Genomic DNA, 17,175 nt, shown 5'->3' on the forward strand with positions numbered 1-17,175 from the left:
CTCAAAGTGACGGTGGCCACTGGAGAATCTCAGTTTGACGAGCTGGTCAACTATAAGAAAAATGGTTCCTATCCTGTTGGGATATCAAAGGAACAGAAATATGTTATACGCAGGCGCTCCGCCCGGTTCCAAATGCAAGGTAAGCAATAATATGAAATGTTAAAAAATGATTCCCTGATTGCCAGCTCTAACTCTCTGACAGGGCAATAATAACTAATCAGTTAATCAGATTCTTGTACGCTGCTGACAACCACCTTGTTACAATAGGTGATACTTTGTATTACCTTTTGTCAAAAAACGATACGGAGTTGCTCAGGAGAGTGGTGGTTGGCGTGGAGGAGGCCAGTGACATTTTCAAGCAGTTCCATGACAGTGCAGAGGGAGGCCACTGTGGAACCCAAAAAACCAAATATGCCGTCAGCGCCAGGTTTTACTGGCCTGGAATGGGGGTAGACTTGGACAAATGGGTAAATGGAATTATTTAATTGAACGGTATGATATATTGAGCTTATCCATACATTGTAGTTCTGTGGACTGCATTTCCAATTTATGCTTTTGAACCATCAGGTTTCACAGTGTGCAAAATGCCAGTTCAGCAGGCTCTCCCTCAAAAAGGAACAGGAATATATCCCGATACATGTATGTAACAAGGCTTTCATTTTACTGAATACTTAACACAAAAAAAAAAAAAAAAAAAAAAAGAGTTCATGATAAGAGAACATAATTTGATTTTTCAGGTGGACTGTCCTCTGGAGTTGGTGGGAATCGACCTCGTGGGACAACTGGCGACCACTGATGATGGCAACTGCTACGTGTGTGATGGTGGATTACTACACTAAATGGGCGGAGGCGTACGCCATCCAAATAAAAGTGCCGAGGTGGTCGCCGAGAGCATTATTAAAATTTTTTATAGGCTTGGTGCACCGCAGTGCATTTTGGCCGATCAAGGAACAGAATTTGTGAATGAGGTTAGTGTTGGCTTGGTGAAAGAACCATTATGGTCCTGTCTACAGTCTGTGCAATGCATTGCTGCTAAACTGTACTCATGTTTTTTTTTTTTTTTTTAAACAGCTGAATCTCAAGATTTGCAAGTTCCTGGATGTGGATCGGAGTCTTTGTGCGCCATATCACCCACAGACAAATGGTCTTGTGGAAAACCTGAACGGGACAATTCAGAGGTGAATCTGTAATTTAAAAAATGTTTTCAGCACAGTCTAAAAGTAGCTCTTCTATAATATTGATGTCATTTTGAAAACCATGATGACTGACATGCATTTCCTTGTGACTATACAGGGCGTTACGCAAACTTGTCGCTGACAAGCCAAAGACGTGGGACAATTACTTGGATGCCGTTATGTTTAGCCTACGCACCAAACCTCACCTCACCACCATGTTCTCCCCCTACTTTCTAATGTTTGGGTTTGAGGCACGCTATCCATGTGAAGTGCCAGAGGACTACACGGAATGGATGTCTCAATTACGTCAGGTAATTTGAGCATTACAATTACATTTAATCTATCTTTTTATTGGAAAGGTGGGAAGCTCAGTGGAGGAGATGGTTGCCAGATCAGTGGTGTCCTCTGGCATTGCCTTGAAAGAGCAGTTGGACAATCTGGTGAGGGAGAATGTCCAGAAGAGGCAAGACAAAAGGCAAAGACTGCCTATCAAATCCATCTTTTCTGTTGGCCAGAGGGTCTTGAGAAAAATTGTGAGATTGCAGCAGAGAAAAGGGGGGAAACTAGAGCATACCTGGTTGGGGCCATATACCATTACAAAGATCGAAAACAAAAGTGCAGACCTGGTGGATGACAATGGGAGCCAACATCCAAAAATCAACATAGACCACCTGAAACCATTCTTACAGCCAACACCCTGCATACCCCCCAAAATAAAATCCTCCAACGAAGAACCACCAAAAAAAACCAAACAAACAAACAAAAAAAAAAAAACCTCTACTTGCCCCTGTCCCCTCTGCTGCCCTGTTGGACCTCTCAAAAAAACCCAGTAATCATCCCTCAGGTACGGCTCTCAAATCATCTTGTAAATGACCACCTGCTCCATCCTCTGTACTATCACCCTTAGATTTAACAAATCATACACCATTGTATTTAGCATTTCACCTTCACAGGAGTCTCTAGCCTTGTGCAGAATGGACCACATAGACTCTGTTGTGCGTAGATGTAAGTGATTTATACTTAACAATGACCTTTTAATTTAACACTTTTTAAGTGTGCTATGTGTCACAGGTATCACAAAAGCGTGGGGTGGCAATGATTGCCAGGTGCTGCTGGCAAAGGTTGGGCCCTACAAAATATCACATAAGGACATCTTCCAGCTGGGCCCTGGAAAGGAGTTGGAGAGTGAGGTGCATATTCATTGAATTTTGCAAGGCATAATGCTTCTCCCTGCAAAGTAGTAATCTTTTTTTTAATGTTATACTGCAGGTGATAAATGCATATCTAAATATCATGGTGAGGCAGCATGTGGCAAAGGAAAATGTCTACCACATGGACACCTTTGCCATAACAGCTACATGGCAGAGAAAGACTCAAAGGCTTAAGGTGTGCTGCAACATGATGGAGGTGGTGGTGGTGGTGGTGGTGCTGGTCACGGCTATGAGATTGAAAGCTGAGTTAATTTTTTCAGTGCTGCAATTACGAGCCATCAGTTATCACACAAGATGGGCTATAATGAACCTAGAAAAGTCAGATTTTTTTTTCTCCTTTCCCTCAGCTGGATGCCTCTGATATGATTATAGGTGTTGTTAATGACTGTCACCATTGGTTTCTCTGAATGGAGGCGTGGGTTCAAATCCCACTCCTGACAAAGCCTTTTGTGAACCAAAGTGAAAGAAAAATCTGCATAAAATAGGAATATGATTTTGACAATAAAGGGGTTAGCACTGAAAACTCTAAAGCCTGTGGCTCCCTGTGATAGAAATAAGTAGGCCCATGTGTCAAAGAAAGACTGTTCCCATAATAAAAAAAAAATAGGGCTTATATATAAATATTTATTTATGTACAGGCCATATACCCATCAAAAAAAGAAAGCTCTCCTTGTTGACTCAATGGGAGAGTCACCTACAAAGACAAAAAGGTGTTTGGAGACAACAAGGTATACTATATTTTCACAAACCAGTGACATTGGGTCATTCTTGTTCATCTAACTGAATTGGTTGCTTCAGTAACATTTACACATTTTTTCCTTAGAGCCCTGATGAGAAAACTGTCAATGTGTCACGGTGGACCTGCGACATTGTGCCTCACCCACTGCAACAAGACAACATCTTGTGGAGTGTTTGCTCTAAAAGTAAGCTCTGCTACATCGCACTCCGGTATATGCCATCATCACGCATTGGGGGACCTGTGATTTACGAGCTCTTACACTTTCAGTTTGCAGATCACATCTTCACTGGCAGTTCAATGGAATTTCCCACAGGCACAGAAGACATCAACAGAATCAGGATGGACATAGCCACATCCATTATCACTCAGTCTGGTAGTGCTCAGGTTCGTTCCAGCCTAAGTGCAAAGCCAAGTCAACAAACCCCCTTCTTAAATTGAGACAGTGTACTACAGCACAGGATGCTGCAAAAACTCAGCTGATACTCAGCTACTATGGTCACTAGACAAAAAGAAAAAAGACATCAAATTCTGTCTGCAATATCAGAGACCCTGCTACAACTCAGACAGTGAACAGCCATAGAGAGGATCTCCAGAAAAAGGGGACCAGAAAAAGCAGGTCCCCATTCAGGAGAGCAAGATCCCCCTCCTATAGGTCAACAAGAAGAAGAATTAGATTGCCTTTGCCAAACTGCAGAAGGATACCGTACAGACACCTGGATAGATTTCTCGACAGGTTGTATGAACTGGCGTATGAATTCTAAAAGGTTTAACATGGAGCAAAAAGAGAATGCTGAATGTAGGAGTTTTTCAGAGGACCCTTTCCTAGCCATAAACCTCGCTATAGAGGAGTTGAATCGCCCTGAAACTCTGACCAACGTTGTAAACGATCTTCGTTCCATAATAAACGAATTGACCTTTGAAAATGACTCTGCGACTGAGCCCCCCGTCTCTCCTCATTTCTCTCAGGTTGATTCACCTTTTCCACCAGTTGTTTCACACACAGAGTGTTTGAATGCCATAGACAGGGCCGTACACCTGTTAGAGATTCAGGAGGGGGGAAACGCCGGTGTAGTTTCAGGTGTGACATGCGCGTTAGAATTTGTCAGACATTTCAGAACGGCCTCTTATAAGAAAACCGTCTTCATAGCACATAATCATCAATCATAGCTCATGACAGCTGCAGGTAAGAGTGAGTTTAATGCGTGGTACGAAACAGTGAGGGGCGGAGTCTTTAACTTTGAAAAAGAAGCTGTTTTACTGCCAAAACAATGTGGACATTCTCTCTGAGGCTTGTTTCCTGAAACGGTTACATCCAGGAAACAGGCAGGGATCCTTTCAGCAGGTCGACCACAGCCTCGGCCTGCATGAAAGTATTTCTCACCAATTTTCTCAGGCCCAGAACCTTAGCCATTCCTCCTCCTGACCATCTTATTAATCTTATTCACACGGCAGCATACAGTGGTTAGAATGGGTTTCTAACACCAACGCTAGTGAAAAGCAGCTGGGAAACTACTTTGTAGACGGTTACGCTGAAGTAGGAAGCTTTAAGTAGGTCTGGGAGTATCTGGGTTGTTTTTAAATCACGCCTGTGTGTTTTCAGCCTCAAGAACGCTCTCCTCTAACGGGGACAACATTTGAGCTCTGCTCTAACACCATGAGGAGAATAAAGAGGTTACGGTCGGTGCACGGCGTAACACCAGTTGTCATGAGGGAGCACAGGTGGGTGGAGATGGGGGGGGGGGGGGGGGGGGAGATAGATAATGTCTAGATAATGTCAACAGCCTAAAAGTGTACAGTTATTTTCAGTCTACGCAGGACAGAGTTCTTTATTTTGGGAGACAGCCTCATTTATATCACGGGAAAGGGACAAACACACTGCCTCTGGGCCTCTCTACCTGAGAGATCTGACTGAGGAATTAGAGGAGACAGCTTACAGGAATTTGTAGCTGCGGGTCCTAAAAGTTATTCTTATCAAGCCAAGAACCACCAAAAAAAAAAAAAAAAAAAAAAGTAGTGCTCAGAGTGAAAGGTATTACACAGACACATGATTGCTGTCAATGAGTCAACACTCCACCTCCCCCAACTTTAACTTTTCCCTTTCCAGATCCAGCTTCTCTGCCTGCAGCTCCATCTGAAACTGCAGCCTTTCCCTTTCCAGTTTGAGCTTCTCCCCTTTAAACTGCACATACTGCTCCGCTGACAGCTTCTCACAAGTCTCTGACAGAGCCATATCAAAATCTTTACACTGCTCAGGTCAGAAGATGCTCACTGACTGCCAATTCCTCAACTCAGCTGATTACTATGGCCACAAGACATCCTGCTGACAGAAGAGAAAGAGGAGAAAAAAAAAATAAAATAAAGTACAACCAAAATTCTGTTTGCAATATCAACTGAGGCAACAGAGACCCTGCTGCGACTCAGACAGTGAACAGCCATAGAGAGGATTTATAGAGAAAGGAGCCTCCCCCCTAAACTGCCTAAATCCACCCTAGTCTTCGTATGCGTACTGGTGGTGGGTACTTATGCACCTAAAACCCGCTTGCATTGTGGACGGCTAACTGCCCCAGCCAACGCTACAGAAGGTGCCCCCGAGACAACTGCTGCTAACCACACGGACAGCATACAAAAACAACAAACAGCCCTGAAACACAACAAAGCCAACAGTCCCTCCTTATGAGGAACTGCTGCTACGGCCTGTTTGGGGGAACAAACAGATGCTCCAGCCAAAAAAAACCCTCCTACAGCCAAACACTGTCTGAGCACATGCAGCGACCTGCAACTACAAACAATTCACTCCACAGCACCAAACAACTGCTGACTGAAAACTACTAAACTCTAAATTCTCCTCCCCTCCACACTTCATTAAAGCAGCATTATAAAACAGCAAAACTACCAGCCCAAACATTTCCACACTTCTCAAACAATCTGGGGAAACACACATTCCTTACTTCTTATAAGGGAGGGCTCAAAAAAGAAATGCTTTTACTTTCCATCGTAACAATCAAATACAAAACCAATAAAGCAGTGTGAGGTGTGAAGTCAGTCATCAGTGTGAGATGAAAATGTTGGATATTGAAAGCCGTGTGTGTCAAAATAAGATACTCAAACCAAACAGGATCCAGGCCGTCCAGGAGAGAGAGCATCAGCTGAGGGAGTCTGGCTTTTATAGCCTCCCCACAGGTGGAGGCGGAGCCTCCCAACAGAGGCGGGGCTTCACAGCAACCAGGAGATATGAACCGAAGATCCACATAGCAGACAGCAGAGGGACTCACAAGAGACACACACAGCCAACACACAACCAGACTGCGTGGCGTCACTGGAGATCAAAGCCATTTCCTGTCTTTCATCGCTCTCCCACGCGACACCACCGCATACGTCACTCTCGCGTTTGATTCGGATGGATGAGCGCATGCGCACAAAGACGCATATGACTCGTCTCGCGAACGAATGAAACTAATGAAGTGAAACACAAATCAGCTCTTATTGGACAAATAAGTGGCGTTAAATTGAACTAAAATCAAATGTGACTCGTTTATTTTCATCTCCCTGATAAAGTTCAGATGAGAGGATGAACTCATTTCATCGCTTGACTTACATGAGGTACATTTGGTTGTCAGCCTCGGAGCGGATCAGCTGAGAGAGAGCCAGCAGCAGGAGCACATTCAGAGATCGGCTCTTTTTACGAGGCCAGATCATTTCATCTGAAATACGCCCCAATCAGAAGCCTGAGTAGCTCAGTTGGAAGAGCTGCAGGACCTTTAAGACATTAAACATGTTGTCACCGCATTTATCAAACAGTAATGTCAGATGATTTGTGATGTCAGACGTTTAAAGGAAATGTTATTCTTAATTGAGCTTGACTGACTTCGGCCCTTCGATAGCTCAGTTGGTAGAGCGGAGGACTGTAGTGGCTCATCATTGAAATCCTTAGGTAGCTGGTTCAAATCCTGCTCGAAGGACATCAGTCTTTTTCATCGGCCTCATCCAGCACAGTGATGAGTCTGCCTACAGACAGCAGGTGGACAGACTGGTCGTCTGGTGTGGTCAGAACCACCTGGAGCTAAATCTGAAGACTGTGGAGATGACAGAGGTTATTTTAATTTATTTTAAAGATGAAATAAGGGCTCGTAGGTGTAGGGCTATGATTCTTGCTTCATGTACAACAGATCCTGGTCCAAGGTTGAAATCCCAAATGAGCCCGTCAGGTCTTGTAGGTTGACAAAATTACAATGACAATAAATGCGATTGAGATTCTGAGGATGGACAAAAGGTCTAAGGCACCAGACTGAAGATCCTTCCTACACAAATGGGCTTTGAACCCTGGACCCTCAAATTCGGACTTCGGCAACATGGCTCGTGGAAGACTCATGGTTTCATTATTTCATAGATAAGTGTCACCTATAACTGCTGTGGAGTCTATAATTATAACTACTAAAGGGACAAGGCTGTATCACCTGAACAGGGACTTGAACACTGCACCCTCAGATTAAAAGTCTGATGCTCTACCAACTGAGCTATTCAGGCTATTCTTAAAAACAAACCACTTTACCATCAACCTCAACTGCAGTATACACATTACACTTCCATCACCAGATCCTCTGTATATGCATCTCCTTCAGCGTGGTGCTGTGGCTTAGCTGGTCAAAGCGCCTGTCTCGTAAACAGGAGATCCTGGGTTCAAATCCCAGCAGTGCCTTGCTTCTAATGTAAGGTGTTTTAGAGCGATAGTGATCTGTCTGATGAAGCCTTTTGGATGAGATGAGGACATTGATAATGCTGCCTGTCTTGTTGAATTTAGGTCTGACTGAGTGAGAGAATACACAATGACTGAGATCTGAGGCTAAAAACTTGCACTTCCTCGCACGTGTAGAGTGGACAAACAGGGATTTTAGTGTTTCACTGGTAACATTCAGGTTCCACCGAGATTTGAACTCAGATTGCTGGATTCAGACTGCTAACCATTACACCATGGACCCCTGCAGGCATGTGATCATGCAGATGTGAATGGAATTTTAGTCTTTCAAAAGCGTGGGCGGTCAAAGGTGGACCAAAATACCTTTGTCCCAAAATGTGACAAAATGTGACACAGAGCTCATGTTTAAAGTATTTTTCTTCAGTACTCTTATTGTGTATGGAGCTCTGACTGTTGACATAAGTGCAGGTGACCTAAATTCAGCAGCATCATCAATGTCCTCATCTCATCCAAAAGGTTTCATCAGCCAGATCGCTGTTTTAGCTGTCACAGGAGCTCAAAAGCTATCTGGTTAGCTAAAGCTGCTAAAGCTGCTAAAGCTGTTGGCTTGTAAGGCTTGTTGGAGCAGTGCTGACTGACAAAAACAATGACATCTTCTTAGAATGCAACAATGATCATTTCAAATAAAAAGACGGAAGACTTCCTGTTGTACAAGTGCTTCTCTTTGGGGTTGTCCTGGATGGAATTTGGACAAAAATTTATAAATTTCTTCAGATCATCTGAATTAGTGCCTTTGTCACCAACGTTTCCCCAACTGAAGACCCGGCTTCTGTTCTGAGAGCAGTAAGTGCTACTTAGTGGGGTAATGTTGGTGATTTCAGAAGTCAATCACAAGTCAGCAAGTTTTATCAATGATATGGCGGGTGGAGGGTTAAGAAAGTAGTTAGAAAGTCACAAATGTTACCTTAAAGGGCATATTGCAGGTTAAGGACCACATTGAATCAATGTTTAAAAAAATAATATTGGAAATGTTTTGCTGGAAAGTGAAGGAGGTAAAATGTCCACAGCAGAAGGGGGGGGCAGATCATTGGACACGTCATATGAAGGGCTCGTCCGGGATTTGAACCCGGGACCTCTCACACCCAAAGCGAGAATCATACCCCTAGACCAACGAGCCCTTGATAAGGCTTTTTAAATTATTGAAAAAAATTTACTTTTCATTCTGCTCTTTATTCCAGCATTCTTTATTGACAAGAAAGATCCAACATTAAGAACAGAACAGACTACAGGGTCATCATGAACCTCTGTTTTGGGTGGTGGTTGGATGTTTTTGGTTTTTCTTAATCAATATCAAACTAAATAATGCCAATAAAGGTTAAATAAATAAAGGTTGCAGACCCCTGATCGAGGGGTATGATTCTGACTTTGGGTGCAAGAGGTTCTGTGTGTAAATCCCAGAGGAGCCCCTCATATGATGTGTCCACTGTTTGCAGTTCCACTATTCAAGTGTCAGTAAGTTAGACAACATGAATTCAGGAAGGCTTCTTTGACTTCAACAGGTTCTGTTCAATGTGCTCTAACTGCTTATAAATGTCTCACTGGATCAAAAGCTTTGAGCTACGATAGGCTAAGTAATTATTTAAGTTTGATTTGTAAAAATAAGCCAATGAAACACTTTCACACAGGCTGGTTAGCTCAGCTGGTTAGAGCGTGGTGCTAATAACGCCAAGGTCATGGCTTCAATCCCCATACTGGCCACAAGCAGCCTCTCAGAACTTGGTGTTGTTCTCTCCATATACTTCAATGCAGCCTGAAGTCTTTTTCCAACCAGTGGAACTGCCCCCTGGTGGTCATTAGAAGTGCTGCTTAACTTATCAGATACAACAATAACACAAAGTTACAATGATCAGAGCAAAGACTGCAGATTGAGTATTTCCTTTGTAACAGTTTAGTGATTAGTTTCCAGCTGGACCACCAGGGGTTCACCATCCAGGGGATGTAGCTCAGTGGTAGAGTGGATGTGTTAGAAAACTAAATCATGTATTATATCATTACAGATGTGACACAGGAAACGATCATCACAATGTTTAAATCGAAAAATTGTCTGCTCTGACAAATGTACTTTTCTGTCTTAAAAAGAAATTTTCCGGCAATAACTTAGTGGAAGTGTGACGTAGTCACCAGATTTTTCTCTGTTCTGATGAGTATTGCTTGCTGAATGTGGTGACGTCATTTAATGCGTTTACATTGATCCGATTACATTTGTCCCGTCTTACTTTAGTAACACTGCCATGTTTGAGTCTAAATAAATTCAGTGACTCTTTAAAATGATCGCGGTACGGATGCTAATCCCGTTAGCCGGTCTATGGCGTTTTCTATTGCATGTTAACATTAAACGGACATAACGGACTTTATGTTAAGATAAAATGATGGCAGTAATGCTGGATTAAAATAACTTTGAACGCCATTTTAAATATCTGGATGTTCAGTTATTTGTGCTTTTATTCTGTGGATAACAAAGATATTCTTTCATTTTATTATTCTCTCTTTTGGTCGAAAAAAGCCGAGTCCAGTCGAGGAGAGCCGAATCTTCAGAGAATCCGTGCAGACAGGGGGGTTATTTTGATGGACACACCATGAGGCCAATCACATGAGAGGACAAACTGATGTTTTCACAATAATATTCAGCTGGTAAATTGACATAGATATGAAGTTTTACAGGTGACCAAGAAGAGACGTTTTCTTTGCTCTACAACGTAACTTTGTGAAAATAACATGTCTGTGGTTGATTTCTGATCCCTCCTTCGTTTCTTCATGTCTTCTGTTTGTGTCTCTCTCTCGGAGTGATGTTGTTACTGAAGCCGACTCTGACCCCTCACTGAGCGGGTCGGTGTGGAGAAACAATATACATGATGTCCTCGTGTATGAATAAATGTTTCACTGATGCACAACTCCACAACGAGACTGTGTGACGTCACTGGAGATCAAAGGCATTTCCTGTCTTTCATTAGATTAGATAGATATGTGTGTGTTTATGGGCGGTGTAGCTCAGTGGTAGAGCATTAGACTCTGAGTGTCTCCTGCCAAACTGCAACTTTGAACAAGGGTCAGTGTTTAAGTCCCACCTGCCCCAACAAAATGCTGAAGAAATACACCCATCTTAAAATGTTCAAATGAAAAGTCTCCATCTGATGTTCTTTTCATTTAGACTCCATGCAGGCTGTTAATGATTACTTTGTTTGTGTGTGGCTGTTTTGAATGTATGATCTTTGTTGTCCATAAAGAAAGGCTTTAATAAAGATCAGAATGAAAAGGAACATTTCCTTCAGTCTGTCACACCCCACCTGTCATGTCTCTATTCCCCACCAGTGGGGTGGAGCCCACACTTTAAGAACGGCGGCCCTATAAGCATCCAACAGCATCACTGAGTCACTGAGCACAGTGACAACTGTACACATTACTGGAGGAAGTGATAAATGACATTCTGCATCTATTTGAGTCAGTGAGGAAATATGTGAAGAGAAGAAGCTGCTCGTTCTCCTTCAACAGTTTGATCTGTGGAAAAGTCACTTCCTCTTTTCAGGAATCAACTTCTACCATCTGTCCACTAGATGGAGATAACTGAGCATCAACGTAAAAATCCTCCGGTCTTCCATGTGTGAACTATAATACCAGTGAATTAAACAAAGATCGTCCCTGGGTGGGCTCGAACCACCAACCTTTCAGTTAACAGCCGAACACGCTGACCGATTGCGCCACAGAGACATGTTGACCAGGTGAAGGTTCATTCTGATGGAATTAACTGTTTCTACACAAGCTGCATGAATGTGACACAGAGCTCATGTTTAAAGTATTTTTCTTCAGTACTCTTATTGTGTATGGAGCTCTGACTGTTGACATAAGTGCAGGTGACCTAAATTCAGCAGCATCATCAATGTCCTCATCTCATCCAAAAGGCTTCATCAGACAGATCGGTGTTGCAGGAGCTCAGAAACCATCATGTAGGACTCTGAATCTACGTGAACCTGTTTGACTGCAGATGTGCATATTAAACTGATGAGCACTGTTGGGGATCAAACAGAAAAGGACAAACGTATTAAAGAAGATTTTTCTTTTCTTTTAATTATATATAACCCACAGATCCAGAAGAGACTGCAAACGTTCTAACATACTGGATGTCTCATCATGAAACATGAGTTTAACTTCAGCAGCATTGATTATCAGAAAAACATGCAGAATGTCACTTTCTCCATTAATGTGTACAATTTTCACTGTGCTGCTTGTGACTCAGTGATGCTGCTGAATGCTCTTAAAGTGTGTCTGTCCGCCCCGAAAGTAACACAATCAAATTGTGAACTGGAATTGCTTACATTTTTGTCATCTTTTTTTTTTTTTTTTTTTTTTTTACAATTACAGTTTTTCACAATTCACATTTTCAAATATAAAATGCACTTTAATTATTTTATTTGCTTCAAAAATGTCAAAAGTATAAGCGTCAATGTGAATCATCTTGTTTTTACATGATTACCAATTTTTAAACGACTGCACATAAACCAGGGTTAGTGTTTGGAACCAGCCCTCTCTGTGTTGTTCTCTTGAGACTTTTGTCTGTCATAACAATACAGAATCGTTGTGTTTTGATAAGCTGTTAACTCGCAGAGTACGGCTGCATTACTCTCCTCCAGACAGGGACCAACATTTAGCCAGATTTTCTCCGAAACCGCAAAACTTCATTTGAAACTTCAGGATATGTTAGAAAACAAAATCACCTATTATATCATTACAGATATGACACAGGAAATGATCATCACAATGTTTAAATCTAAAGGTTCACAGCTCAGACAAATTTACTTTTCGGTCTCAAAAACAATTTTCCGGCAATAACTTCGTGGAAGTGTGACGTCATTTCTATTCCAATAATATTCCAATAATATACGTGATGTCGTCGTGTATGAATGAATGTTTCACTGATGCACAACTCCACAAGACTGTGTGACGTCACTGGAGATCAAAGGCATTTCCTGCCTTTCATTGATCTCCCACGCGACACAGATTCACACGTCACTCTCTCACGTTCGCTCCAAATGAATGAGTGCATGCAGTTTCTGTAGTGTAGTGGTTGTCATGTTTACATCACACACTAAAAGCCTCTTCACAGCTCCTCGTTAGTATAGTGGACAGTATCTCCGCCTGTCACGCGGAAGACCGGGGTTCGATTCCCCGACGGGGAGAGTACGTGTGTTTCTCTATAATATGTTATTAACCAGAGTGATAGAAGTAAACAAAATGGCCACACTGCCACTGTCCTGTAGCTCTCTTCCGGTCAGCTCAGTAGGCTGACATGAACCACGTGACCACCCCGCGGTGAGAACAGGGAGTGTCGGGACTCTTCTCTCTCTGGGACACTGGATCTGTCTGTCTGTATCCATGTCAGAAACTCTGAACTTCTTTAAAACACGGTGGATTTACTGATATCAAAGTGTCCAGCGGTCCATGATGGATCATTATAGAAAGATATCAACTTTAATTCAAATACATTGTTGAATATAAACACAGAAATTCAAATAATCATCAGCAGCTTTTTTCTAATGTTAAAATGAATGAAGTCAGATCACAGACTGTTCTCTTGTTGATGTCTGGTCCTCTGCTCCAGGTGGAGAGTCCTTCAGTTTGTGGAGGATTTCAGTGTGAATAAAGGATGAGGTGGTGTGTATAGTGGCAGGTCAAAGCCCCCGTCTATTCACGGGGGCTTTGACCTGCTCCGTGTCCGACCTGGGCCGGTGCACCCCTCCTTAGACGACCTGGTGATCCCGGGCTCCCCCCGGAGCACCATATCGATACCGAACTTAGTGCGGACACCCGATCGACATAGTCCGCTGCAGCCCAGAGCTCCTGAGCTCAAACGCTCCTCCAGCCTCAGCCTCCCGGTAACTTGGATTACAGGCGAGGGACACACTTCCTTTACGTCAGTGACGTCATCAACATTTCCATAAATCTTTTCTGACGTCTCACTTCAAGGGTTTGAATTCACTGATAAATAATAAAGTCTAATAATGTGAAACCATCACTTCCTGTATTACAGCTTTTACCTGCAGTATCTGGATAAGAGGAACAGTAATTTAGTGGTTGGTGGTTGGTGACTGACAGCTTTTCACAGAAGACAAACTTTGGTAAGAGTCATAACAGCGTGTGACATGTTCCAGCCGACACTGGTCATTGATTGGCTAATGAACACTCCCCACATACTGATCAACACACCCACCAGCAGACACATCAATCAGCAGCCATGATCACTGTGAGGACACAGATGAACTTATCTGGGATTTGAACCAGCACCTCGCACACCCTAAGCAAGAATCACACCCCTACCCCAATGAGCCATGAGCAGCAGGACTTGTATGCCATTAAAAATGACGCACACCTCATTTATCACACAGTGAGACAGTCATTTTTAAGGTTGATTCATAAACATATTAGAACATAACATGGGTGCAGGGAGCTGATAAGTTTAGACTTCTTCCCACTCCTTTTTTAACACATAATTTCTCACCTTTTTATTGTTTGTTGTTTTTTTTTCTCTTTATATTGTTCAAAATAAACTTAAATAAAATCAAATGGTGATGTGTGTTCACAGGTCCATCTAAAATAATGGGGAATAGTTGTGTTGTTTGTTCTTTTCACAGTGTAGCTGATAGATACATTTTTCTAACAAACCCAATACAAAATAACAAATAATAAAAACAATAAGGTCAGTCTTCCGGCTACATGACAGCCTGCAACCACAAAGGCAGCCCACCAACTTGGAGAGCAGCAGTTTTGATCTTACAGGGATTTGAAGTCGTCATCTTGTGCCTTCAGATGTGCAGTCAGAGATGCTGGGATAATCCAATAGTCCTCCTGGAATTCTGAAATTGTCTGTGATGTGAAGAAATGAAATGGATCTTCAGAAAAACACTTCCTGCTGCACCACAGAGTATGTGAGGGTTTACCAAAAGTGCAAACAGATGATCTGACCCTGACGTGAGTTGAACACGCAACCTTCTGATCTGGAGTCAGACGCGCTACCATTGCGCCACAGAGTCACATTGAATTGCAAAACTGTGTCCAAACATTTGGAGGAGAGAATGGAAGAAAGAGCTCTTTGACACATCACAAAAGCACATCCAGAAGGATACTGAAATAGGACTTTTAGAAAAAAGCACCAGAGTAATTATTGTATGGTATCGTAGTAATTATGGTCCACACCAGGCCGCAGCCTCTCTGTGTGAAACTTTGGTTGTTGTTCAGCTGCAGTTAATCATTATTTTCACACTTTAGCTGCTGGTTTATTTTTCTCCCCTTCTCCATCTGGTGTTCCTTTCATTTAGACTCCATGAGTGTGACTGAGTGTTTTTCTCCCATTTGTGTTTCCTTCCTCTACGATAGGAGCAGAACTTTTCTGTCATCAAAGATCTCACACAGAGCATTGATCTTACACTACAACATTTATAGTTCAGTCAGAGAACCAAATCTGCAGGACAACCACAAGAAATAAAATAAGAGCTACAGGAAAACCATGAATCAGGACTTTTCATAAACAACAAGATTATGTTTCCTCTGTTCCTCAAAGGGGCTTCACCAAGATTGAAACCTCTCATGTCAAGGTGTCTCTGATCACTTACATCATTGGCTGGAACTCATATCAATCAGATATTTCTTTATTTGGACCATGCCTCCGAAGAGAGTGGGGCCTTAATCCAGGCTGGGACGTTTCCTGTCATTTAAAACGTCATTCATGGGGTCCAAATGAAAATGCACATCTGCAGTCAAACAAAATCAGGTAGATGCAGAGTCCTACATTAAAACAAACAACATTGCATTGTACACATTACACTTCCATTACCAGATCCTCTGTATATACATGTACTTCAGAGTGGTGCTGTGGCTTAGCTGGTCAAAGCACCTGTCTTGTAAGAGTCATGATGGTCAGCTACTTATGTTGGAATATTTTAAGATCCTCTGTACATTTCTGTACATCACAGTGGTGCTGTGGCTTAGCTGGTCAAAGCGCCTGTCTTGTAAACAGGAGATCCTGGGTTCAAATCCCAGCAGTACCTTGGTCACCATGTTAAACGTGCAATCTGCAGAATACTTTAATGGTATTCAAATGTTACATACCCTGTTATACATCTCATACAGTGAGACTTTCTCTGAGGAGGACAACTCTTGTTCTTTTCATTTAGACTCCATACAGGCTGTTAATGATTACTTCTTTTTACAGCTGATATAACTCAGTTGGGAGTGTGTTAGCGTTAGTATTAGACTAAAGATCGAAAAGGTCGCTGGTTCGATCCTGTGTTTTGGCATCTGAGGTCGTGACAGAGTTCTTTGCTCATAGTTTTTTGCGAGAAGTAGCATTTACTGAATTCAAAAGTCAAGTCACCCAGGTTGGGTAATTAATTGTGACTGTCAGACAATTTTCTTTTTTCCATTAATTTGTTGAATTAACGCTCTGTCCTGGGCAGCACGGCGGCGTAGTGGTTAGCGATGTTGCCCCACACTAATGAGGTTGTGAGTTGGATTCCCGGCCTGTGTCCTTTCCGTGCGCCGTTTTCATGTTCTCCGTGTGTCTGCGTGGGTTTCCTCCCCCCATCCAATGACATGTGTGTATCGGTTCACTGGTGATTGACTGTGCTTTTTTTTTTTGTCTCTGCGTGGACCTGTGACCTGTCCATGGTGTAATGGTTAGCACTCTGGACTTCTGGAATCTCGGTGGAACCTCTGTCTTCTGAATTAGTGGGAAAGTGACTACAATAACACTCCACCCAAAAGAGGTACTCATGATCCAACCCTATCCTCTATCGAGGTGAAAAATCACAGCTCTTAGCTTCCCCCATAGACTTCAATACACTCTGACTCATTAGATAGACTGCAGGTGGAAGTCGCAATACTTTTTAACCTGCTCATACACTTTTATAGATAGTTTATTGTCCTTAACTCATCAGATAAGACAGTTACAACAGTACGAAGTTACAATTATCAGTCCAGGGACATTTCTGTGCGTCTTTTTTTTTACATGCACTCAGCCATTTGATCCCCCAACGTGGGGCTCGAACCCACGACCCTGAGATTAAGAGTCTCATGCTCTACCGACTGAGCTAGCCGGGCTGCTATATGTGAAAAAATGTTCTTAAAAATTGCCAAAAAATACAGACTGTTTAGTTTTTATCATTATGCTGCGTTTCAACTCATGACTCTTACTAAAGTTTGTCTCCTGTTAAAAAAGGGCAATCACCAAATTTCCATCTGCTCAACACTAAACAACTGTTTCTCTAGTCCAGAGAATGCAAGCAAAAGCTGTATGGCAGTAACAAGATT

General features: G+C 42.5%; 1 protein-coding gene and 10 non-coding genes across 11 annotated transcripts in view; 5 read left to right on the forward strand and 6 right to left on the reverse strand.

Moving 5' to 3' along the window:
* LOC115051719 (NACHT, LRR and PYD domains-containing protein 3-like) overlaps positions 1-17,175 on the reverse strand; it is a 318,526-nt gene that overhangs the window by 205,329 nt on the left and 96,022 nt on the right. The gene's annotated exons all lie outside the window — the stretch shown is intronic.
* trnay-gua (transfer RNA tyrosine (anticodon GUA)) lies at positions 6,997-7,084 on the forward strand. The gene is given in 2 exon segments: positions 6,997-7,033; positions 7,049-7,084. It is a non-coding gene; the product is annotated as a tRNA-Tyr (tRNA).
* On the reverse strand, positions 7,577-7,649 carry trnak-uuu (transfer RNA lysine (anticodon UUU)). Its single transcript has one exon. It is a non-coding gene; the product is annotated as a tRNA-Lys (tRNA).
* On the forward strand, positions 7,748-7,821 carry trnat-cgu (transfer RNA threonine (anticodon CGU)). Its single transcript has one exon. It is a non-coding gene; the product is annotated as a tRNA-Thr (tRNA).
* Positions 8,924-8,995, reverse strand: trnap-ugg (transfer RNA proline (anticodon UGG)). Its single transcript has one exon. It is a non-coding gene; the product is annotated as a tRNA-Pro (tRNA).
* On the forward strand, positions 9,503-9,576 carry trnai-aau (transfer RNA isoleucine (anticodon AAU)). The gene has a single exon. It is a non-coding gene; the product is annotated as a tRNA-Ile (tRNA).
* Positions 11,510-11,583, reverse strand: trnan-guu (transfer RNA asparagine (anticodon GUU)). The gene has a single exon. It is a non-coding gene; the product is annotated as a tRNA-Asn (tRNA).
* trnad-guc (transfer RNA aspartic acid (anticodon GUC)) lies at positions 12,978-13,049 on the forward strand. Its single transcript has one exon. It is a non-coding gene; the product is annotated as a tRNA-Asp (tRNA).
* trnaw-cca (transfer RNA tryptophan (anticodon CCA)) lies at positions 14,829-14,900 on the reverse strand. The gene has a single exon. It is a non-coding gene; the product is annotated as a tRNA-Trp (tRNA).
* Positions 15,841-15,914, forward strand: trnat-ugu (transfer RNA threonine (anticodon UGU)). The gene has a single exon. It is a non-coding gene; the product is annotated as a tRNA-Thr (tRNA).
* Positions 16,893-16,965, reverse strand: trnak-cuu (transfer RNA lysine (anticodon CUU)). The gene has a single exon. It is a non-coding gene; the product is annotated as a tRNA-Lys (tRNA).

Source organism: Echeneis naucrates, chromosome 2 (genome assembly GCF_900963305.1).
Source record: "Echeneis naucrates chromosome 2, fEcheNa1.1, whole genome shotgun sequence".
Taxonomy (NCBI): domain Eukaryota; kingdom Metazoa; phylum Chordata; class Actinopteri; order Carangiformes; family Echeneidae; genus Echeneis; species Echeneis naucrates.